General features: G+C 50.0%; 9 non-coding genes and 4 pseudogenes across 9 annotated transcripts; all 13 read right to left on the bottom strand.

Moving 5' to 3' along the window:
- Positions 1-792: 792 nt before the first annotated feature.
- Positions 793-979, bottom strand: LOC119919081. Its single transcript, XR_005447597.1, has one exon. It is a non-coding gene; the product is annotated as a U2 spliceosomal RNA (small nuclear RNA).
- Positions 980-1,157: 178 nt separating this feature from the next.
- On the bottom strand, positions 1,158-1,270 carry LOC119919110. The gene has a single exon (XR_005447614.1). It is a non-coding gene; the product is annotated as a U5 spliceosomal RNA (small nuclear RNA).
- A 958-nt stretch (positions 1,271-2,228) lies between these two features.
- Positions 2,229-2,418, bottom strand: LOC119919080. Its single transcript, XR_005447596.1, has one exon. It is a non-coding gene; the product is annotated as a U2 spliceosomal RNA (small nuclear RNA).
- Positions 2,419-2,595: 177 nt separating this feature from the next.
- Positions 2,596-2,704, bottom strand: LOC119919109 (annotated as a pseudogene).
- Positions 2,705-3,650: 946 nt separating this feature from the next.
- LOC119919088 lies at positions 3,651-3,825 on the bottom strand (annotated as a pseudogene).
- Positions 3,826-10,248: 6,423 nt separating this feature from the next.
- Positions 10,249-10,440, bottom strand: LOC119919079. Its single transcript, XR_005447595.1, has one exon. It is a non-coding gene; the product is annotated as a U2 spliceosomal RNA (small nuclear RNA).
- A 183-nt stretch (positions 10,441-10,623) lies between these two features.
- On the bottom strand, positions 10,624-10,736 carry LOC119919108. The gene has a single exon (XR_005447613.1). It is a non-coding gene; the product is annotated as a U5 spliceosomal RNA (small nuclear RNA).
- A 969-nt stretch (positions 10,737-11,705) lies between these two features.
- Positions 11,706-11,897, bottom strand: LOC119919078. The gene has a single exon (XR_005447594.1). It is a non-coding gene; the product is annotated as a U2 spliceosomal RNA (small nuclear RNA).
- Positions 11,898-12,080: 183 nt separating this feature from the next.
- LOC119919107 lies at positions 12,081-12,193 on the bottom strand. The gene has a single exon (XR_005447612.1). It is a non-coding gene; the product is annotated as a U5 spliceosomal RNA (small nuclear RNA).
- A 969-nt stretch (positions 12,194-13,162) lies between these two features.
- LOC119919085 lies at positions 13,163-13,342 on the bottom strand (annotated as a pseudogene).
- Positions 13,343-19,834: 6,492 nt separating this feature from the next.
- On the bottom strand, positions 19,835-20,026 carry LOC119919112. Its single transcript, XR_005447616.1, has one exon. It is a non-coding gene; the product is annotated as a U2 spliceosomal RNA (small nuclear RNA).
- Positions 20,027-20,209: 183 nt separating this feature from the next.
- On the bottom strand, positions 20,210-20,322 carry LOC119919106. The gene has a single exon (XR_005447611.1). It is a non-coding gene; the product is annotated as a U5 spliceosomal RNA (small nuclear RNA).
- Positions 20,323-21,291: 969 nt separating this feature from the next.
- Positions 21,292-21,471, bottom strand: LOC119919087 (annotated as a pseudogene).
- Between the last annotated feature and the right edge of the window lie 2,192 nt (positions 21,472-23,663).

Raw genomic sequence — 23,663 nt, 5'->3', positions numbered from 1 at the left:
ACGAAGGCCTGCTTTTGGACAGAGGCTACCGAACGACTCGGGCTCTTGTAGCCTCTCGATGACGAGAGAGAAAGGGAGGGAAATGTGGCCGATCCTTCTCGGCCTTTTGGCCAAGACTGCAATGGCCTCCTCTTTCTGGTTAAACCTTTGCCGGTTTGGGGCTTCGTTTTGTGTCACCAGCTTTTCTGGGAGGAGATTCACCTCATTCCTTGTGAATAAAATTTCCAACTTTGCCGTAGCTGAAAAACTTTTGCAACAGGAATTCATTGGTCCCGAGGACTGCCTACCTGTCCTCTGCCGACTGCCACCTTGACCAGACCAAAGACGAGAAGGTAGTGTTTTTATTCACCCGATTTAGCAGTTGTAGCAGGTTTCTTGCTTCATTTGAGGTGTTTTAGTTTCTTGTATCCTTTCTACGCTGCGGTTCCTCCACCGTGTTGGCCAACCGTCCGGGCCTACGGAGGCGCCGCAGTGTCCCCTCCCCACCTTCTGAAGAGCTCTATCCAATCGGAGAAATGAAGGCTGGCTTTTGGACACAGGCTACCGAGCATCCGAAATACTCGGGCTCTCGATGACGAGTGGGAGAAAGGGAGGGAAGTGCAGGGCACATTTAACAGCCATGCCGGTCCCAAATATCCCCTCGTCGTCTGCCAATCATAAAGTGCAAATCTCGCTGCCTTCTTCGAGGCTTCAGCTGGCCGCCCCCCCTCGACTGGCGCCTTTTTCGGGCCGGCGTCCGGCAGAGCGACGACCTCTGCGTTTGGGTCAGTATTTTGGTTTTACCAAGGCATAGAAGGGTGCACCGCCCCCGGAGGCACTGCAATACCGGGTCGATGCGTGGAGTGGACGGAGCAAGCCCCTCGTCTCAGCTCCCGGTGCTAAAAATCCATTTAATATGTGCCCCCTTATAGGGGACATACAGATTTAAACTGATAAGAACATACTATACTTGATCTTAGCCAAAAGGCCGAGAAGCGATAACCCCCGCTGGTTGCTTCCAGCGCCCACCTCCCGGAGCAGTTCTCCCCCTGCCGTGGCGCAGTGGTTTCACACTGCGCATAACAACGGCTGAGTCTCAGCACCTCCTCCCGAGCGCGCCTCGTCGCACCGCTCAACCTTGCCGGGGCGGCGTTTTATTTCCTTTTCACAAACCACGAGGCTCGGCCACATGGCAGAGCCTGCCAAAATAGTTTTAACTCATTGGCGTCCCTCTCCACGAAGTCTTAGTAAAAGCGAAAGACTTGTACGTTATGAAGAGAAACCCGAGTAAGTACGGGCCCCTCCTCCAGAGCCGCCGACGAGCCTAGTCGTCCCGGCCACTACCCTCACGGTAAGCCTCACTCTGCCTCTCGAGTCCCAAGTACCAGGCCACGCCCGTTCCCCTACCCCTCCCCAGGTCATGGCATCTCTATCCAATCGGGCTGCGGAGAGACGAAGGCCTGGCTTTTGGACAGAGGCTACCGAACGACTCGGGCTCTTGTAGCCTCTCGATGACGAGTGGAGAAAGGGAGGGAAATGTGGCCGATCGCTTCTCGGCCTTTTGGCCAACTGCAATGGCCTCCTCTTTCTGGTTAAAACCTTTGCCGGTTTGGGGCTTCGTTTTGTGTCACCAGCTTTTCTGGAGGAGATTCACCTCATTCCTTGTGAATAAAATTTCAACTTTGCCGTAGCTGAAAAACTTTTGCACAAGGAATTCATTGGTCCCGAGGACTGCCTACCTGTCCTCTGCCGGACTGCCACCTTGACCAGACCAAAGACGAGAAGGTAAGTGTGTTTTATTCACCGATTTAGCAGTTGTAGCAGGTTTTCTTGCTTCATTTGAGGTGTTTTAGTTTTCTTGTATCCTTTCTACGCTGCGGTTCCTCCACCGTGTTGCCAACCGTGCCGGGCCTACGGAGGCGCCGCAGTGTCCCCTCCCCACCTTCTGAGAGGCTCTATCCAATCGGAGAAATGAGGCCTGGCTTTTGGACACAGGCTACCGAGCATCCGAAATACTCGGGCTCTCGATGACGAGTGGGGAAAGGGAGGGGAAGTGCAGGGCACATTTAACAGCCATGCCGTCCCAAATATCCCCTCGTCGTCTGCCAATCATAATGCAAATCTCGCTGCCTTCTTCGAGGCTTCAGCTGGGCCCCCCCCCCTCGACTGGCGCCTTTTTCGGGCCGGCGTCCGGCAGAGCGACGAACCTCTGCGTTTGGGTCATTATTTTGGTTTTACACAAGGCAGGAGAAGGGTGCACCGCCCCCGGAGGCACTGCAATAACCGGGTCGATGCGTGGAGTGGACGGAGCAAGCCCCTCGTCTCAGCTCCCGGTGCTAAAATCCATTTAATATGTTGCCCCCTTATGGGGACATATCAGATATTAAACTGATAAAACAGATACTACACTTGATCTTAGCCAAAAGGCCGAGAAGCGATAACCCCGCTGGTTGCTTCCAGCGCCCACCTCCCGGAGCAGTTCTCCCCTGCGTGGCGCAGTGGTTTCAACGCGCATAACAACGGCTGAGTCTCAGCACCTCCTCCCGAGCGCGCCTCGTCGCACCGCTCAACCTTGCCGGGGGCGCGTTTTATTTCCTTTTACAAACGCACGAGGCTCGGCCACACGGCAGAGCCTGCCAAAAATAGTTTTAACTCATTGGCGTCCCTCTCCACGGAAGTCTTTAGTAAAGGCGAAAGACTTGTGTTATGAGAGAAACCCGAGTAAGTACGGGCCCCTCCTCCAGAGCCGCCGACGAGCCTAGTCGTCCCGGCCACTACCCTCACGGTAAGCCTCACTCTGCCTCTCGAGTCCCAAGTACCAGGCCACGCCCGTTCCCCTACCCCCCCAGGTCATGGCAGGCTCTATCCAATCGGGCTGCGGAGAGACGAAGGCCTGGCTTTTGGACAGAGGCTACCGACGACTCGGGCTCTTGTAGCCTCTCGATGACGATGAGAGAAAGGGAGGGAAATGTGGCCGATCGCTTCTCGGCCTTTTGGCCAAGACTGCAATGGCCTCCTCTTTCTGGTTAAAACCTTTGCCGGTTTGGGGCTTCGTTTTGTGTCACCAGCTTTTCTGGAGGAGATTCACCTCATTCCTTGTGAATAAAATTTCAACTTTGCCGTAGCTGAAAAACTTTTGCAACAAGGAATTCATTGGTCCCGAGGACTGCCTACCTGTCCTCTGCCGGACTGCCACCTTGACCAACCAAACGAGAAGGTAAGTGTGTTTATTCACCGATTTAGCGTTGTAGCAGGTTTTCTTGCTTCATTTGAGGTGTTTTAGTTTCTTGTATCCTTTCTACGCTGCGGTTCCTCCACCGTGTTGGCCAACCGTGGGGCCTACGGAGGCGCCGCAGTGTCCCCTCCCCACCTTCTGAGAGGCTCTATCCAATCGGAGAAATGAAGGCCTGGCTTTTGGACACAGGCTACCGAGCATCCGAAATACTCGGGCTCTCGATGACTGGGGAGAAGGGAGGGGATGCAGGACATTTAACAGCCATGCCGTCCCAAATATCCCCTCGTCGTCTGCCAATCATAAAGTGCAAATCTCGCTGCCTTCTTCGAGGCTTCAGCTGGCCGCCCCCCCTCGACTGGCGCCTTTTTCGGGCCGGCGTCCGGCAGAGCGACGAACCTCTGCGTTTGGGTCAGTATTTTGGTTTTACACCAAGGCAGAAAGGTGCACCGCCCCCGGAGGCACTGCAATACCGGGTCGATGCGTGGAGTGGACGGAGCAAGCCCCTCGTCTCAGCTCCCGGTGCTAAAAATCCATTTAATATGTTGCCCCCTTATAGGGGACATATCAGATATTAAACTGATAAGAACAGATTTTTTCTTTTGAGAAAAATTTTATTGACACTCAATTCAAACATGATTCATAAATAATTAATAATTCAATTCCAAGTTACCTTTTAAAATACAACATGTCAATAAATAGATAAATGTTCTCTGTAAAACAACATTTAAAAAAAGTGTTTAAAATGCATTACAGATAACGTCATAAATTAAAGGTATAAAATGGTTTTCAGCTTGTCCATGTCTGTGAGTGTCTGTTAAAAAGTCTTCAAAGCGGAGTGCATTTTGTTAAAATAAAACTCACAAAAATAAATGGATATAAAAGCTCTTCTCCAAGTCCACTGTTGTCAGGAGTGTAGTGAGTCCCTATCAAAGGGGAACTCATTCAGCTCCCCCAAACAGATTTGGACTCTCGGGATCTTGTGCAGGGCTCAGAGAACCCTCACCCTGTAGCTCCTTCCCACCAACCTCACCCGGAGGGTCAGGCCGCCGCTGCCTTGAACTTTCCTTGTGTGGCTCCGGCTCCTCCGTCCGAATGGGCACAGAGGCGATTCTTCTTTGTGGCTGTGTCCTAGGCCCGCGCCTGCAGCTCTGGCCGTTTGGGCTTGCGCGGCATCCGGATCACAGCCACGGGGATCTGCATGTGCTTTCTTGCCAGCAAGTTTCTGGAGGGTCCATAGGCGTCTTTGATGGCGGCTAGGTGAGCCACTGTTTGGCAAATGTACGTGCTGGTATCTGATTTCCTTGGCTCACCCCGTACAGCACCAGCTGTGGTGTGAGGACCTCCCTTGCTGGCAAGTACGGGAATTGCAAGGAGCCGGCCGTTGCCCACTGTTCTACGGCAGCGCTGCACTCCCAGAGCATGCCCTTACCGACTCAGGCGCGCCACAACCTGGTCGGGGGCAAGTTGAGTGCGCCGACATGCCCCGGGAGTGCATTACGGACCTGACTGGGAGGATCTCATGAGCCACCATCCATGACAGGTCCCGGAGTCTGTTTGGAAGAGCTGGATGGTTCACGTTGCGCCAAACTGTTGAGGGCTCGCCGAATGCAGCCCGCGCACTGGACTCACTGGTTCCCGCTCCTGCACAACAGAAATGAGAGCGGTGTGGTTAAAACCTGCAACTCCTCCTGCTCAAGGTTAAAATGCCTTAAAAATGACTGGATAAAAGCATAGGCTGGTGGCAGGTTAAAAGACACTGGTACTTTGAGACTTGTGGTAAGATCTTAAGTTTTCTGAGGTAGGACCCCATCCAGACACCGTGTCATTGCTGCGGTCTTGGGTTTCTGGATGGGGCTGTGGCGGTTGCCATGTGTAGTGCTGTGTATCTGCTTCCTAGGAACAAGTGCAGGTCTGGCACTCCTTTTCCTCCTTTCTCCTTTGGCTTCTTCATCACGCTTCGTCTCAGTCTTTCCCACTTGGAGCCCCACAAAAAATAAAAGATGGCTCGTTCCAGGTCTATCACTCTCCTAGGCGGGATAAAAACAGAACTGATGAGTAAAAGCAAAGGTAAAATCACTGCTTTGATGATTAAAACCTTTCCTTCTAAAGTCAGTCCTCTAAGTGTCCAGTACCCTAGTCTCTGCCTGACTTTCCCTACTATGTCTGCCCAATTGTTTTCCCTCCCCCTCCCTATCAAACCTGATCCCAAGTATTTTTTGGTCAGTCTGGGTCACAGTCAGGGGAGTCCTGTCGTCTCAGTCGCTGTCCACGGTCCATAAAAATGGGCTTGGGTCTTGCTTCTGTTCAGCTTTGACCCAGAGGCCTGTCCGAACCAGTCAGTCAAGTCCAGCGTCCTGTTGACAGATAAAGGTCAGTGCATAAATGTTGATGTCGTCCATATAAAAAATACATTTGTCTCGAGTCCCCCGCTCCCTGGGACTCCTACCCCATGGATTCGTTGGTCCCTTCTCAAGGTCTGTGCCAGTGGTTCTATACAGATAACGTAGAGGAGGGCAGATAACGGACAACCCTGACGGACACCCAGTTTATCCACTGCTCTTGTCAGATGCCCGTTAACAATGAATTTGCTGTTGATCTCCCGTACAGCAGTCCCACCCAGGCTATAAACCTTCTCGGGAACCCCATTTTTTGCAGTACCTGGAAAAGGTACTGGTGCGAGACCCGATCAAAGGCTTTCTCAAAATCTAAATTCAGGACTACTAGCCGAAAGTTTCTGTCTCTCGCGTAACAGATGGTATCTCGGATCAGTACGAGGCTGTCGGTGATCTTCCTCCCCGGGACGGCACAGGCTTGATCCGGGTGAATCAGATCTTCTAAAAACAAGGACATGCGTGAGGCTAAAAGTTTACTAAAAAGTTTACAGTCAAAATTTAAGAGTGTGATAGGTCTCCAATTTTTCAAGTCCGTCTTGTCTTTGTCTTTGTGAAGGAGAGTCACTATCCCTGCTCTAAAGCTGTCAGGATCGGTCCATTTGTTCAAAATCCATAAAAACAGCAAGCAAGTCTGGTGCTAAAATGTCCCAAAATGTCGATAAAATTCCAAGGGAAGCCCGTCTTCTCCCGCGACTTCCCTGTCTTAAAAGATTTGCATTTGTTTAATTCCGGTATCGTAAAATCTTGGGTTAAAAGCACGTTGTCGTTTGTTGCTTGGTCAATGGATTTTAAAACTTCGTCATGGTGTCCCCGTTAACAGTTTTGTATGCGTACAGTTCACGGTAAAAATGTTCGACAGTTTCTTTGATTTCCTCTGTTGTGTCAGCTGTGCACCCGTTTTCTTTTTTAAGTCTCAACATGGCCCCCCCTTTATTTACGATTTTCTTAAAAAATATCTTGTGCACTTCTCTCCTTCCTCTATTTCCCTTTCCTTGCTTCTTAAAATCACACCTTTGCTATTAATTTCTGCTAAAACCGACATCTGTTTTAATTTGTTTTATCTCTTCATTAAAATCCATTCCATGTTGGATTAGTTTAAAATACCTCTGAAGCCGTTTCTGCAGTCCCAACATGCGTCTGTTGTCCCTCTTTTTCTTTCTTTTCCCTGCCTGTCTGTAAAACGTCTTTGTCTTTCCTTCACCATTTCCCACCACTGTGCACGTGTATCGTAAAAGTCTTGAAGGGTCTGCCACTCTCGGTATTGCTCCCTGTACAGCCTAACTAGCTCCCTGTCTTCTAACAGGGAGCAATTGAGCTTCCACAGACCACTTCCTGCCGTCACACCGGAAGAGAGTGAAAGGTGCAGGAAAGAATTGCGTGATCAGAAAAGAACAGGTTCCAATCTAGCATCGGTTGGTGGGCAATCACGTGATAAAATGTAGTCTATGCGAGGCTCGGGTGCCATCACTACTGAACCAGGTGAAGCCCTCCTCTCTGGCATGGTTTTAAACATCCACAAGTCTAAAATCACTGCATATGCTTGAAGTAAAACTGAAGTCTTGTCCACTTTAAAATCGTCCCCTATTCTTCTCCTGTCGTTCCTGCTTAAAATACAATTAAAATCCCCCCCTACAACTAAAGGTGCCCTGCCTAGCATGTGGGGCTGCAGGTCTTCTAAAAGGTCATACCTGTCGTTCTTGTCATTAAAGCCATAATATTTAAGACGTTAAAATCCTTCCCCATAAAGTCAAGTGTGTTAAAAGTGCCCGACCATCTCTCACCACAGTGCTGCCCTTCACCAGGACTAGAGGGTTTTTATTAAAATGGCCACTCCATCATTTTTGTTTTCATTTGAGCCGCTCCATATCGACGTTTGTGGCCATACTCCTCCCATTCTCTGTAGTGTTTTAAAAATGGTAGGCCGCATTCCTGTATTAAAAACACATCAGACTTAAAGAGTTAAGAAAGGATAAACAATCTGGGCTCTAACTCTCGACTTCACACTCCTCACATTGATAGTTGAGAAGAGTGTCATGAGTATGGTTAAATTTGCAGGTATGACATCTTAAAAGACTAAAAAAAGGGGGATTTCAAATGTTTAAAAACATAGCAGTTAGTGGATTTCTTGTGAATGGAGCTCTTCCTTCATTCTCATGGGTGAGAGATGACGGGGTTGAGCTCCATTTCCCTTTCGGACTCTAGGAGTTGGCCTCTGACGCAGGGTGCATTGAGCTTTGAGTCCTTAGGGTTGATTGCAGAGCTATAGTTAAAAAAGAGACTTCATTAGGCGAATTGGAGGGGAAGACTCTGGGCTCCTCCACAGATGAACTGTCTGAGTAGCTCTCAGCTCTTCCCCTCTTTTCCGAGGCTCCAGGAGACTCAGAAGACAATTCTGAAATTAGTCTCTTGGCCGGCTGGGCATTGGGAGGGGGACATCCTCGCTATCACTCTGTGACTGGCCAAATTTTGTTTCTGAGCCATCACTGAGCTAGCTCCGCCTTCTGCCTGCACTGCCACTGCTTCTTCCCTGTTCTCCACTTGTGGGCAGCTGCAGGCCCCTCCCCTTCTCCCGCCTCTACTGGTCCTTCTCCTCCAATCACAGGATTTGGCGGGAGATTTGAATTCTCCAGCCCAGCCTCTTCAATTAGCTCTCTAACTGCTTCGTCTTGTCCGCCATTTTGTGCCTTTGCTGCCTTTAATTTGTTGGCAAATGACTTAGGGCAATCTCTGAAGAGGTGGTTTGTTTCTCCACAAAGATTGCACTTTCTGCCATTGGTGCATTCCTCGAAAGTATGCCCAATTTCTCTACATTTACCACAAATGATCTGCTGGCACGCTTCTGCCAGGTGCCCATTCTCACCACACTTGCGGCAGAGTTTGGGCTGGCCCTGGTATGAATGTAGCCCCTGTTGTTTCCCAGAACTATCATGGATGGCAGATGTTTCAGGCCCTGGAAGCCTTGAGGGTCTTGCCATTGTTGGATGGGGACCCTCCAAGCGCAATTCCAGATGCCATCCTCATCTCTCACTTTGGTAGCCTGGCCTTTAACAGTGCAAAATCTGCCCAGCCACAAACAAATGTCATCTGCATTCACAGTCTCATTGAACATTCTGACAATTACCGTTTTAGCGGCATTATCAGTCAGTTTCTCAACATTAAATGCAGTAAACTGGGGTTTTTCATTTTCGAAGCGTGTCCAGAAATCTCTGAACCGGCAGCAGAGACAAAACTCACATCGAAACCTTTTCCAAATGGCAGAGTCAAACATTTATATCCTGCGGGAGAATTTCAAAATGTTCTGGATCATTTTCCTTGAGAAGTCCAGCCTGACATAAAAGGGTTTTCCCATCTTTTTCTTTGAATGTAAATCTGACACTGTGGTGCCTCCTCATGCCGGCATGGTTGGCCGCCATGGTGGAGGCACCACAACGTAAAAGTGGTAAAAAAGAGCTAAAACACCTAAAACAGTCTAAAACCAAGTCACTAAAATAAGGTAAAAGAATGCTCTAAAAAGAGCAATAAATCTACTAAAATGTTAGAAAGGTGAATAAAACACACTTACCTTGTCTTGTTTGGCCTGGTCGAGATGTTATTCCGGCAGAGTACAGGTAAGCAGTCCTCTGAACCAATGAATTCCTTTGTGTGAAACAATTTCAACTACAACAAAGTTGAAATTTTTATTCACAAGGAATAATGTGAGTATCCTCCCAAAAACCTGGTAACTTAGCCACAAACAGGCAAAAGTTTTATCCAGACACTGGAGGCGATCGCAGTCTTAGCCAAAAGGCCGAGAAGCGAAGGTCATGGCAGGCTCTATCCAATCGGGCTGCGGAGAGACGAAGGCCTGGCTTTTGGACAGAGGCTACCGAACGACTCGGGCTCTTGTAGCCTCTCGATGACGAGTGAGAGAAAGGGAGGGGAAATGTGGCCGATCGCTTCTCGGCCTTTTGGCCAAGACTGCAATGGCCTCCTCTTTCTGGTTAAAACCTTTGCCGGTTTGGGGCTTCGTTTTGTGTCACCAGCTTTTCTGGGAGGAGATTCACCTCATTCCTTGTGAATAAAATTTCAACTTTGCCGTAGCTGAAAAACTTTTGCAACAAGGAATTCATTGGTCCCGAGGACTGCCTACCTGTCCTCTGCCGGACTGCCACCTTGACCAGACCAAAGACGAGAAGGTAAGTGTGTTTTATTCACCGATTTAGCAGTTGTAGCAGGTTTTCTTGCTTCATTTGAGGTGTTTTAGTTTCTTGTATCCTTTCTACGCTGCGGTTCCTCCACCGTGTTGGCCAACCGTGCCGGGCCTACGGAGGCGCCGCAGTGTCCCCTCCCCACCTTCTGAGAGGCTCTATCCAATCGGAGAAATGAAGGCCTGGCTTTTGGACACAGGCTACCGAGCATCCGAAATACTCGGGCTCTCGATGACGAGTGGGAGAAAGGGAGGGGAAGTGCAGGGCACATTTAACAGCCATGCCGGTCCCAAATATCCCCTCGTCGTCTGCCAATCATAAAGTGCAAATCTCGCTGCCTTCTTCGAGGCTTCAGCTGGCCGCCCCCCTCGACTGGCGCCTTTTTCGGGCCGGCGTCCGGCAGAGCGACGACCTCTGCGTTTGGGTCAGTATTTTGGTTTTACACAAGGCAGGAGAAGGGTGCACCGCCCCCGGAGGCACTGCAATACCGGGTCGATGCGTGGAGTGGACGGAGCAAGCCCCTCGTCTCAGCTCCCGGTGCTAAAAATCCATTTAATATGTTGCCCCCTTATAGGGGACATATCAGATATTAAACTGATAAGAACAGATACTACACTTGATCTTAGCCAAAAGGCCGAGAAGCGATAACCCCCGCTGGTTGCTTCCAGCGCCCACCTCCCGGAGCAGTTCTCCCCCTGCCGTGGCGCAGTGGTTTCAACTGCGCATAACAACGGCTGAGTCTCAGCACCTCCTCCCGAGCGCGCCTCGTCGCACCGCTCAACCTTGCCGGGGGCGGCGTTTTATTTCCTTTTCACAAACGCACGAGGCTCGGCCACACGGCAGAGCCTGCCAAAAATAGTTTTAACTCATTGGCGTCCCTCTCCACGGAAGTCTTTAGTAAAAGGCGAAAGACTTGTACGTTATGAAGAGAAACCCGAGTAAGTACGGGCCCCTCCTCCAGAGCCGCCGACGAGCCTAGTCGTCCCGGCCACTACCCTCACGGTAAGCCTCACTCTGCCTCTCGAGTCCCAAGTACCAGGCCACGCCCGTTCCCCTACCCCTCCCCAGGTCATGGCAGGCTCTATCCAATCGGGCTGCGGAGAGACGAAGGCCTGGCTTTTGGACAGAGGCTACCGAACGACTCGGGCTCTTGTAGCCTCTCGATGACGAGTGAGAGAAAGGGAGGGGAAATGTGGCCGATCGCTTCTCGGCCTTTTGGCCAAGACTGCAATGGCCTCCTCTTTCTGGTTAAAACCTTTGCCGGTTTGGGGCTTCGTTTTGTGTCACCAGCTTTTCTGGGAGGAGATTCACCTCATTCCTTGTGAATAAAATTTCAACTTTGCCGTAGCTGAAAAACTTTTGCAACAAGGAATTCATTGGTCCCGAGGACTGCCTACCTGTCCTCTGCCGGACTGCCACCTTGACCAGACCAAAGACGAGAAGGTAAGTGTGTTTTATTCACCGATTTAGCAGTTGTAGCAGGTTTTCTTGCTTCATTTGAGGTGTTTTAGTTTCTTGTATCCTTTCTACGCTGCGGTTCCTCCACCGTGTTGGCCAACCGTGCCGGGCCTACGGAGGCGCCGCAGTGTCCCCTCCCCACCTTCTGAGAGGCTCTATCCAATCGGAGAAATGAAGGCCTGGCTTTTGGACACAGGCTACCGAGCATCCGAAATACTCGGGCTCTCGATGACGAGTGGGAGAAAGGGAGGGGAAGTGCAGGGCACATTTAACAGCCATGCCGGTCCCAAATATCCCCTCGTCGTCTGCCAATCATAAAGTGCAAATCTCGCTGCCTTCTTCGAGGCTTCAGCTGGCCGCCCCCCCTCGACTGGCGCCTTTTTCGGGCCGGCGTCCGGCAGAGCGACGAACCTCTGCGTTTGGGTCAGTATTTTGGTTTTACACAAGGCAGGAGAAGGGTGCACCGCCCCCGGAGGCACTGCAATACCGGGTCGATGCGTGGAGTGGACGGAGCAAGCCCCTCGTCTCAGCTCCCGGTGCTAAAAATCCATTTAATATGTTGCCCCCTTATAGGGGACATATCAGATATTAAACTGATAAGAACAGATACTACACTTGATCTTAGCCAAAAGGCCGAGAAGCGATAACCCCCGCTGGTTGCTTCCAGCGCCCACCTCCCGGAGCAGTTCTCCCCCTGCCGTGGCGCAGTGGTTTCAACTGCGCATAACAACGGCTGAGTCTCAGCACCTCCTCCCGAGCGCGCCTCGTCGCACCGCTCAACCTTGCCGGGGGCGGCGTTTTATTTCCTTTTCACAAACGCACGAGGCTCGGCCACACGGCAGAGCCTGCCAAAAATAGTTTTAACTCATTGGCGTCCCTCTCCACGGAAGTCTTTAGTAAAAGGCGAAAGACTTGTACGTTATGAAGAGAAACCCGAGTAAGTACGGGCCCCTCCTCCAGAGCCGCCGACGAGCCTAGTCGTCCCGGCCACTACCCTCACGGTAAGCCTCACTCTGCCTCTCGAGTCCCAAGTACCAGGCCACGCCCGTTCCCCTACCCCTCCCCAGGTCATGGCAGGCTCTATCCAATCGGGCTGCGGAGAGACGAAGGCCTGGCTTTTGGACAGAGGCTACCGAACGACTCGGGCTCTTGTAGCCTCTCGATGACGAGTGAGAGAAAGGGAGGGGAAATGTGGCCGATCGCTTCTCGGCCTTTTGGCCAAGACTGCAATGGCCTCCTCTTTCTGGTTAAAACCTTTGCCGGTTTGGGGCTTCGTTTTGTGTCACCAGCTTTTCTGGGAGGAGATTCACCTCATTCCTTGTGAATAAAATTTCAACTTTGCCGTAGCTGAAAAACTTTTGCAACAAGGAATTCATTGGTCCCGAGGACTGCCTACCTGTCCTCTGCCGGACTGCCACCTTGACCAGACCAAAGACGAGAAGGTAAGTGTGTTTTATTCACCGATTTAGCAGTTGTAGCAGGTTTTCTTGCTTCATTTGAGGTGTTTTAGTTTCTTGTATCCTTTCTACGCTGCGGTTCCTCCACCGTGTTGGCCAACCGTGCCGGGCCTACGGAGGCGCCGCAGTGTCCCCTCCCCACCTTCTGAGAGGCTCTATCCAATCGGAGAAATGAAGGCCTGGCTTTTGGACACAGGCTACCGAGCATCCGAAATACTCGGGCTCTCGATGACGAGTGGGAGAAAGGGAGGGGAAGTGCAGGGCACATTTAACAGCCATGCCGGTCCCAAATATCCCCTCGTCGTCTGCCAATCATAAAGTGCAAATCTCGCTGCCTTCTTCGAGGCTTCAGCTGGCCGCCCCCCCTCGACTGGCGCCTTTTTCGGGCCGGCGTCCGGCAGAGCGACGAACCTCTGCGTTTGGGTCAGTATTTTGGTTTTACACAAGGCAGGAGAAGGGTGCACCGCCCCCGGAGGCACTGCAATACCGGGTCGATGCGTGGAGTGGACGGAGCAAGCCCCTCGTCTCAGCTCCCGGTGCTAAAAATCCATTTAATATGTTGCCCCCTTATAGGGGACATATCAGATATTAAACTGATAAGAACAGATTTTTTTCTTTTGAGAAAAATTTTATTGACACTCAATTCAAACATGATTCATAATATGTCAATTCCAAGTTACCTTTTAAAATACAACATGTCAATAAATAGATAAATGTTCTCTGTAAAACAACATTTAAAAAAAGTGTTTAAAATGCATTACAGATAACGTCATAAATTAAAGGTATAAAATGGTTTTCAGCTTGTCCATGTCTGTGAGTGTCTGTTAAAAGTCTTCAAAGCGGAGTGCATTTGTTAAAATAAAACTCACAAAAAATAAATGGATAATAAAAGCTCTTCTCCAAGTCCACTGTTGTGCAGGAGTGTAGTGAGTCCCTATCAAAGGGGAACTCATTCAGCTCCCCCAAACAGATTTGGACTCTCGGGATCTTGTGCAGGCGCTCAGAGGAGACCCTCACCCTGTAGCTCCTTCCCACCAACCTCACCCGGAGGGTCAGGCCGCCGCTGCCTTGAACTTTCCTTGTGTGGCTCCGGCTCCTCCGTCCGAATGGGCACAGAGGCGATTCTTCTTTGTGGCTGTGTCCTAGGCCCGCCGCCTGCAGCTCTGGCCGTTTGGGCCGTTGCTGCGGCCATCCGGATCACAGCCACGGGGGGGATCTGCATGTGCTTTCTTGCCAGCAAGTTTCTGGAGGTCCATATGGCGTCTTTGATGGCGGCTAGGGTGAGCCACTGTTTGGCAAATGTACGTGCTGGTATCTGATTTCCTTGGCTCACCCCGTACAGCACCAGCTGTGGTGTGAGGACCTCCCTTGCTGGCAAGTACGGGAATTGCAAGGAGCCGGCCGTTGCCCACTGTTCTACGGCAGCGCTGCACTCCCAGAGCAGATGCCTTACCGACTCAGGCGCGCCACAACCTGGTCGGGGGCAAGTTGAGTGCGCCGACATGCCCCGGGAGTGCATTACGGACCTGACTGGGAGGATCTCATGAGCCACCATCCATGACAGGTCCCGGAGTCTGTTTGGAAGAGCTGGATGGTTCACGTTGCGCCAAACTGTTGAGGGCTCGCCGAATGCAAGCCCGCGCACTGGACTCACTGGTTCCCGCTCCTGCACAACAGAAATGAGAGAGCGGTGAGTGGTTAAAACCTGCAACTCCTCCTGCTCAAGGTTAAAATGCCTTAAAAATGACTGGATAAAAGCATAGGCTGGTGGCAGGTTAAAAGACACTGGTACTTTGAGACTTGTGGGTAAGATCTTAAGTTTTCTGAGGTAGGACCCCATCCAGAACCGTGTCATTGCTGCGGTCTTGGGGTTTCTGGATGGGGCTGTGGCGGTTGCGATGTGTAGTGCTGTGTATCTGCTTCCTAGGAACAAGTGCAGGTCTGGCACTCCTTTTCCTCCTTTCTCCTTTGGCTTCTTCATCACGCTTCGTCTCAGTCTTTCCCACTTGGAGCCCCACAAAAAATAAAAGATGGCTCGTTCCAGGTCTAAGATCACTCTCCTAGGCGGGATAAAAACAGAACTGATGAGTAAAAGCAAAGGTAAAATCACTGCTTTGATGATTAAAACCTTTCCTTCTAAAGTCAGTCCTCTAAGTGTCCAGTACCCTAGTCTCTGCCTGACTTTCCCTACTATGTCTGCCCAATTGTTTTCCCCTCCCCCTCCCTATCAAACCTGATCCCAAGTATTTTTTGGTCAGTCTGGGTCACAGTCAGGGGGAGTCCTGTCGTCTCAGTCGCTGTCCACGGTCCATAAAAATGGGCTTGGGTCTTGCTTCTGTTCAGCTTTGACCCAGAGGCCTGTCCGAACCAGTCAGTCAAGTCCAGCGTCCTGTTGACAGATAAAAGGTCAGTGCATAAAATGTTGATGTCGTCCATATATAAAATACATTTTGTCTCGAGTCCCCCGCTCCCTGGGACTCCTACCCCATGGATTCGTTGGTCCCTTCTCAAGGTCTGTGCCAGTGGTTCTATACAGATAACGTAGAGGAGGGCAGATAACGGACAACCCTGACGGACACCGCAGTTTATATCCACTGCTCTTGTCAGATGCCCGTTAACAATGAATTTGCTGTTGATCTCCCGGTACAGCAGTCCCACCCAGGCTATAAACCTTCTCGGGAACCCCATTTTTTGCAGTACCTGGAAAAGGTACTGGTGCGAGACCCGATCAAAGGCTTTCTCAAAATCTAAATTCAGGACTACTAGCCGAATGTTTCTGTCTCTCGCGTAACAGATGGTATCTCGGATCAGTACGAGGCTGTCGGTGATCTTCCTCCCCGGGACGGCACAGGCTTGATCCGGGTGAATCAGATCTTCTAAAAACAAGGACATGCGTGAGGCTAAAAGTTTACTAAAAAGTTTACAGTCAAAATTTAAGAGTGTGATAGGTCTCCAATTTTTCAAGTCCGTCTTGTCTTTGTCTTTGTGAAGGAGAGTCACTATCCCTGCTCTAAAGCTGTCAGGAAGTCGGTCCATTTGTTCAAAATCCATAAAAACAGCAAGCAAGTCTGGTGCTAAAATGTCCCAAAATGTCAGATAAAATTCCAAGGGAAGCCCGTCTTCTCCCGGCGACTTCCCTGTCTTAAAAGATTTGATGCATTTGTTTAATTCCGGTATCGTAAAATCTTGGGTTAAAAGCACGTTGTCGTTTGTTGCTTGGTCAATGGATTTTAAAACTTCGGTCATGGTGTCCCCGTTAACAGTTTTGTATGCGTACAGTTCACGGTAAAAATGTTCGACAGTTTCTTTGATTTCCTCTGTTGTGTCAGCTGTGCACCCGTTTTCTTTTTTAAGTCTCAACATGGCCCCCCCTTTATTTACGATTTTCTTAAAAAAATATCTTGTGCACTTCTCTCCTTCCTCTATTTCCCTTTCCTTGCTTCTTAAAATCACACCTTTGCTATTAATTTCTGCTAAAACCGACATCTCTGTTTTAATTTGTTTTATCTCTTCATTAAAATCCATTCCATGTTGGATTAGTTTAAAATACCTCTGAAGCCGTTTCTGCAGTCCCAACATGCGTCTGTTGTCCCTCTTTTTCTTTCTTTTCCCTGCCTGTCTGTAAAACGTCTTTGTCTTTCCCTTCACCATTTCCCACCACTGTGCACGTGTATCGTAAAAGTCTTGAAGGGTCTGCCACTCTCGGTATTGCTCCCTGTACAGCCTAACTAGCTCCCTGTCTTCTAACAGGGAGCAATTGAGCTTCCACAGACCACTTCCTGCCGTCACACCGGAAGAGAGTGAAAGGGTGCAGGAAAGAATTGCGTGATCAGAAAAGAAAACAGGTTCCAATCTAGCATCGGTTGGTGGGCAATCACGTGATAAAATGTAGTCTATGCGAGAGGCTCGGGTGCCATCACTACTGAACCAGGTGAAGCCCTCCTCTCTGGGATGCATGGTTTTAAAACAGTCCACAAGTCTAAAATCACTGCATATGCTTTGAAGTAAAACTGAAGTCTTGTCCACTTTAAAATCGTCCCCTATTCTTCTCCTGTCGTTCCTGCTTAAAATACAATTAAAATCCCCCCCTACAACTAAAGGTGCCCTGCCTAGCATGTGGGGCTGCAGGTCTTCTAAAAGGTCATACCTGTCGTTCTTGTCATTAAAGCCATAAATATTTAAGACGTTAAAATCCTTCCCCATAAAAGTCAAGTGTGTTAAAAGTGCCCGACCATCTCTCACCACAGTGCTGCCCTTCACCAGACTAGAGGGTTTTTTATTAAAATGGCCACTCCATCATTTTTGTTTTCATTTGAGCCGCTCCATATCGACGTTTGTGGCCATAACTCCTCCCATTCTCTGTAGTGTTTTAAAAATGGTAGGCCGCATTCCTGTATTAAAACACATCAGACTTAAAAGAGTTAAGAAAGGATAAAACAATCTGGGCTCTAACTCTCGACTTCACACTCCTCACATTGATAGTTGAGAAGGTGAGTGTCATGAGTATGGTTAAAATTTGCAGGTATGACATCTTAAAAGACTAAAAAAAAGGGGGATTTCAAATGTTTAAAAACAGCAGTTAGTGGATTTCTTGTGAATGGAGCTCTTCCTTCATTCTCATGGGTGAGAGATGACGGGGTTGAGCTCCATTTCCCTTTCGGACTCTAGGAGTTGGCCTCTGACGCAGGGTGCATTGAGCTTTGAGTCCTTAGGGGTTGATTGCAGAGCTATAGTTAAAAAAGAGACTTCATTAGGCGAATTGGAGGGGAAGACTCTGGGCTCCTCCACAGATGAACTGTCTGAGTAGCTCTCAGCTCTTCCCCTCTTTTCCGAGGCTCCAGGAGACTCAGAAGACAATTCTGAAATTAGTCTCTTGGCCGGCTGGGCATTGGGGAGGGGGACATCCTCGCTATCACTCTGTGACTGGCCAAATTTTTGTTCTGAGCCAGTCACTGAGCTAGCTCCGCCTTCTGCCTGCACTGCCACTGCTTCTTCCCTGTTCTCCACTTGTGGGGCAGCTGCAGGCCCCTCCCCTTCTCCCGCCTCTACTGGTCCTTCTCCTCCAATCACAGGATTTGGCGGGAGATTTGAATTCTCCAGCCCAGCCTCTTCAATTAGCTCTCTAACTGCTTCGTCTTGTCCGCCATTTTGTGCCTTTGCTGCCTTTAATTTGTTGGCAAATGACTTAGGGCAATCTCTGAAGAGGTGGTTTGTTTCTCCACAAAGATTGCACTTTCTGCCATTGGTGCATTCCTCGAAAGTATGCCCAATTTCTCTACATTTACCACAAATGATCTGCTGGCACGCTTCTGCCAGGTGCCCATTCTCACCACACTTGCGGCAGAGTTTGGGCTGGCCCTGGTAATGAATGTAGCCCCTGTTGTTTCCCAGAACTATCATGGATGGCAGATGTTTCAGGCCCTGGAAGCCTTGAGGGTCTTGCCATTGTTGGATGGGGACCCTCCAAGCGCAATTCCAGATGCCATCCTCATCTCTCACTTTGGTAGCCTGGCCTTTAACAGTGCAAAATCTGCCCAGCCACAAACAAATGTCATCTGCATTCACAGTCTCATTGAACATTCTGACAATTACCGTTTTAGCGGCATTATCAGTCAGTTTCTCAACATTAAATGCAGTAAACTGGGGTTTTTCATTTTCGAAGCGTGTCCAGAAATCTCTGAACACGGCAGCAGAGACAAAACTCACATCGAAACCTTTTCCAAATGGCAGAGTCAAAATACAATTTATATCCTGCGGGGAGAATTTCAAAATGTTCTGGATCATTTTCCTTGAGAAGTCAGCCTTGACATAACAAGGGTTTTCCCATCTTTTTCTTTGAATGTAAATCTGACACTGTGGTGCCTCCTCATGCCGGCATGGTTGGCCGCCATGGTGGAGGCACCACAACGTAAAAGTGGTAAAAAGAAGCTAAAACACCTAAAACAGTCTAAAACCAAGTCAACTAAAATAAGGTAAAAGAATGCTCTAAAAAGAGCAATAAAATCTACTAAAAATGTTAGAAAGGTGAATAAAACACACTTACCTTGTCTTGTTTGGCCTGGTCGAGATGTTATTCCGGCAGAGTACAGGTAAGCAGTCCTCTGAACCAATGAATTCCTTTGTGTGAAACAATTTCAACTACAACAAAGTTGAAATTTTATTCACAAGGAATAATGTGAGTATCCTCCCAAAAACCTGGTAACACTTCGCCACAAACAGGCAAAAGTTTTATCCAGACACTGGAGGCGATCGCAGTCTTAGCCAAAAGGCCGAGAAGCGAAGGTCATGGCAGGCTCTATCCAATCGGGCTGCGGAGAGACGAAGGCCTGGCTTTTGGACAGAGGCTACCGAACGACTCGGGCTCTTGTAGCCTCTCGATGACGAGTGAGAGAAAGGGAGGGGAAATGTGGCCGATCGCTTCTCGGCCTTTTGGCCAAGACTGCAATGGCCTCCTCTTTCTGGTTAAAACCTTTGCCGGTTTGGGGCTTCGTTTTGTGTCACCAGCTTTTCTGGGAGGAGATTCACCTCATTCCTTGTGAATAAAATTTCAACTTTGCCGTAGCTGAAAAACTTTTGCAACAAGGAATTCATTGGTCCCGAGGACTGCCTACCTGTCCTCTGCCGGACTGCCACCTTGACCAGACCAAAGACGAGAAGGTAAGTGTGTTTTATTCACCGATTTAGCAGTTGTAGCAGGTTTTCTTGCTTCATTTGAGGTGTTTTAGTTTCTTGTATCCTTTCTACGCTGCGGTTCCTCCACCGTGTTGGCCAACCGTGCCGGGCCTACGGAGGCGCCGCAGTGTCCCCTCCCCACCTTCTGAGAGGCTCTATCCAATCGGAGAAATGAAGGCCTGGCTTTTGGACACAGGCTACCGAGCATCCGAAATACTCGGGCTCTCGATGACGAGTGGGAGAAAGGGAGGGGAAGTGCAGGGCACATTTAACAGCCATGCCGGTCCCAAATATCCCCTCGTCGTCTGCCAATCATAAAGTGCAAATCTCGCTGCCTTCTTCGAGGCTTCAGCTGGCCGCCCCCCCTCGACTGGCGCCTTTTTCGGGCCGGCGTCCGGCAGAGCGACGAACCTCTGCGTTTGGGTCAGTATTTTGGTTTTACACAAGGCAGGAGAAGGGTGCACCGCCCCCGGAGGCACTGCAATACCGGGTCGATGCGTGGAGTGGACGGAGCAAGCCCCTCGTCTCAGCTCCCGGTGCTAAAAATCCATTTAATATGTTGCCCCCTTATAGGGGACATATCAGATATTAAACTGATAAGAACAGATACTACACTTGATCTTAGCCAAAAGGCCGAGAAGCGATAACCCCCGCTGGTTGCTTCCAGCGCCCACCTCCCGGAGCAGTTCTCCCCCTGCCGTGGCGCAGTGGTTTCAACTGCGCATAACAACGGCTGAGTCTCAGCACCTCCTCCCGAGCGCGCCTCGTCGCACCGCTCAACCTTGCCGGGGGCGGCGTTTTATTTCCTTTTCACAAACGCACGAGGCTCGGCCACACGGCAGAGCCTGCCAAAAATAGTTTTAACTCATTGGCGTCCCTCTCCACGGAAGTCTTTAGTAAAAGGCGAAAGACTTGTACGTTATGAAGAGAAACCCGAGTAAGTACGGGCCCCTCCTCCAGAGCCGCCGACGAGCCTAGTCGTCCCGGCCACTACCCTCACGGTAAGCCTCACTCTGCCTCTCGAGTCCCAAGTACCAGGCCACGCCCGTTCCCCTACCCCTCCCCAGGTCATGGCAGGCTCTATCCAATCGGGCTGCGGAGAGACGAAGGCCTGGCTTTTGGACAGAGGCTACCGAACGACTCGGGCTCTTGTAGCCTCTCGATGACGAGTGAGAGAAAGGGAGGGGAAATGTGGCCGATCGCTTCTCGGCCTTTTGGCCAAGACTGCAATGGCCTCCTCTTTCTGGTTAAAACCTTTGCCGGTTTGGGGCTTCGTTTTGTGTCACCAGCTTTTCTGGGAGGAGATTCACCTCATTCCTTGTGAATAAAATTTCAACTTTGCCGTAGCTGAAAAACTTTTGCAACAAGGAATTCATTGGTCCCGAGGACTGCCTACCTGTCCTCTGCCGGACTGCCACCTTGACCAGACCAAAGACGAGAAGGTAAGTGTGTTTTATTCACCGATTTAGCAGTTGTAGCAGGTTTTCTTGCTTCATTTGAGGTGTTTTAGTTTCTTGTATCCTTTCTACGCTGCGGTTCCTCCACCGTGTTGGCCAACCGTGCCGGGCCTACGGAGGCGCCGCAGTGTCCCCTCCCCACCTTCTGAGAGGCTCTATCCAATCGGAGAAATGAAGGCCTGGCTTTTGGACACAGGCTACCGAGCATCCGAAATACTCGGGCTCTCGATGACGAGTGGGAGAAAGGGAGGGGAAGTGCAGGGCACATTTAACAGCCATGCCGGTCCCAAATATCCCCTCGTCGTCTGCCAATCATAAAGTGCAAATCTCGCTGCCTTCTTCGAGGCTTCAGCTGGCCGCCCCCCCTCGACTGGCGCCTTTTTCGGGCCGGCGTCCGGCAGAGCGACGAACCTCTGCGTTTGGGTCAGTATTTTGGTTTTACACAAGGCAGGAGAAGGGTGCACCGCCCCCGGAGGCACTGCAATACCGGGTCGATGCGTGGAGTGGACGGAGCAAGCCCCTCGTCTCAGCTCCCGGTGCTAAAAATCCATTTAATATGTTGCCCCCTTATAGGGGACATATCAGATATTAAACTGATAAGAACAGATTTTTTTCTTTTGAGAAAAATTTTATTGACACTCAATTCAAACATGATTCATAATATGTCAATTCCAAGTTACCTTTTAAAATACAACATGTCAATAAATAGATAAATGTTCTCTGTAAAACAACATTTAAAAAAAGTGTTTAAAATGCATTACAGATAACGTCATAAATTAAAGGTATAAAATGGTTTTCAGCTTGTCCATGTCAGTGAGTGTCTGTTAAAAGTCTTCAAAGCGGAGTGCATTTGTTAAAATAAAACTCACAAAAATAAATGGATAATAAAAGCTCTTCTCCAAGTCCACTGTTGTGCAGGAGTGTAGTGAGTCCCTATCAAAGGGGAACTCATTCAGCTCCCCCAAACAGATTTGGACTCTCGGGATCTTGTGCAGGCGCTCAGAGGAGACCCTCACCCTGTAGCTCCTTCCCACCAACCTCACCCGGAGGGTCAGGCCGCCGCTGCCTTGAACTTTCCTTGTGTGGCTCCGGCTCCTCCGTCCGAATGGGCACAGAGGCGATTCTTCTTTGTGGCTGTGTCCTAGGCCCGCCGCCTGCAGCTCTGGCCGTTTGGACCGTTGCTGCGGCCATCCGGATCACAGCCACGGGGGGGATCTGCATGTGCTTTCTTGCCAGCAAGTTTCTGGAGGTCCATATGGCGTCTTTGATGGCGGCTAGGGTGAGCCACTGTTTGGCAAATGTACGTGCTGGTATCTGATTTCCTTGGCTCACCCCGTACAGCACCAGCTGTGGTGTGAGGACCTCCCTTGCTGGCAAGTACGGGAATTGCAAGGAGCCGGCCGTTGCCCACTGTTCTACGGCAGCGCTGCACTCCCAGAGCAGATGCCTTACCGACTCAGGCGCGCCACAACCTGGTCGGGGGCAAGTTGAGTGCGCCGACATGCCCCGGGAGTGCATTACGGACCTGACTGGGAGGATCTCATGAGCCACCATCCATGACAGGTCCCGGAGTCTGTTTGGAAGAGCTGGATGGTTCACGTTGCGCCAAACTGTTGAGGGCTCGCCGAATGCAAGCCCGCGCACTGGACTCACTGGTTCCCGCTCCTGCACAACAGAAATGAGAGAGCGGTGAGTGGTTAAAACCTGCAACTCCTCCTGCTCAAGGTTAAAATGCCTTAAAAATGACTGGATAAAAGCATAGGCTGGTGGCAGGTTAAAAGACACTGGTACTTTGAGACTTGTGGGTAAGATCTTAAGTTTTCTGAGGTAGGACCCCATCCAGAACCGTGTCATTGCTGCGGTCTTGGGGTTTCTGGATGGGGCTGTGGCGGTTGCGATGTGTAGTGCTGTGTATCTGCTTCCTAGGAACAAGTGCAGGTCTGGCACTCCTTTTCCTCCTTTCTCCTTTGGCTTCTTCATCACGCTTCGTCTCAGTCTTTCCCACTTGGAGCCCCACAAAAAATAAAAGATGGCTCGTTCCAGGTCTAAGATCACTCTCCTAGGCGGGATAAAAACAGAACTGATGAGTAAAAGCAAAGGTAAAATCACTGCTTTGATGATTAAAACCTTTCCTTCTAAAGTCAGTCCTCTAAGTGTCCAGTACCCTAGTCTCTGCCTGACTTTCCCTACTATGTCTGCCCAATTTGTTTTCCCCTCCCCCTCCCTATCAAACCTGATCCCAAGTATTTTTTGGTCAGTCTGGGTCACAGTCAGGGGGAGTCCTGTCGTCTCAGTCGCTGTCCACGGTCCATAAAAATGGGCTTGGGTCTTGCTTCTGTTCAGCTTTGACCCAGAGGCCTGTCCGAACCAGTCAGTCAAGTCCAGCGTCCTGTTGACAGATAAAAGGTCAGTGCATAAAATGTTGATGTCGTCCATATATAAAATACATTTTGTCTCGAGTCCCCCGCTCCCTGGGACTCCTACCCCATGGATTCGTTGGTCCCTTCTCAAGGTCTGTGCCAGTGGTTCTATACAGATAACGTAGAGGAGGGCAGATAACGGACAACCCTGACGGACACCGCAGTTTATATCCACTGCTCTTGTCAGATGCCCGTTAACAATGAATTTGCTGTTGATCTCCCGGTACAGCAGTCCCACCCAGGCTATAAACCTTCTCGGGAACCCCATTTTTTGCAGTACCTGGAAAAGGTACTGGTGCGAGACCCGATCAAAGGCTTTCTCAAAATCTAAATTCAGGACTACTAGCCGAATGTTTCTGTCTCTCGCGTAACAGATGGTATCTCGGATCAGTACGAGGCTGTCGG

The sequence above is a fragment of the Micropterus salmoides genome, unplaced genomic scaffold (genome assembly GCF_014851395.1).
Source record: "Micropterus salmoides isolate LMB-PRFRI ecotype aquatic unplaced genomic scaffold, ASM1485139v1 Ms_hic_scaffold_2544, whole genome shotgun sequence".
NCBI lineage: Eukaryota > Metazoa > Chordata > Actinopteri > Centrarchiformes > Centrarchidae > Micropterus > Micropterus salmoides.
This window is presented reverse-complemented; position numbering and strand designations above follow the sequence as displayed.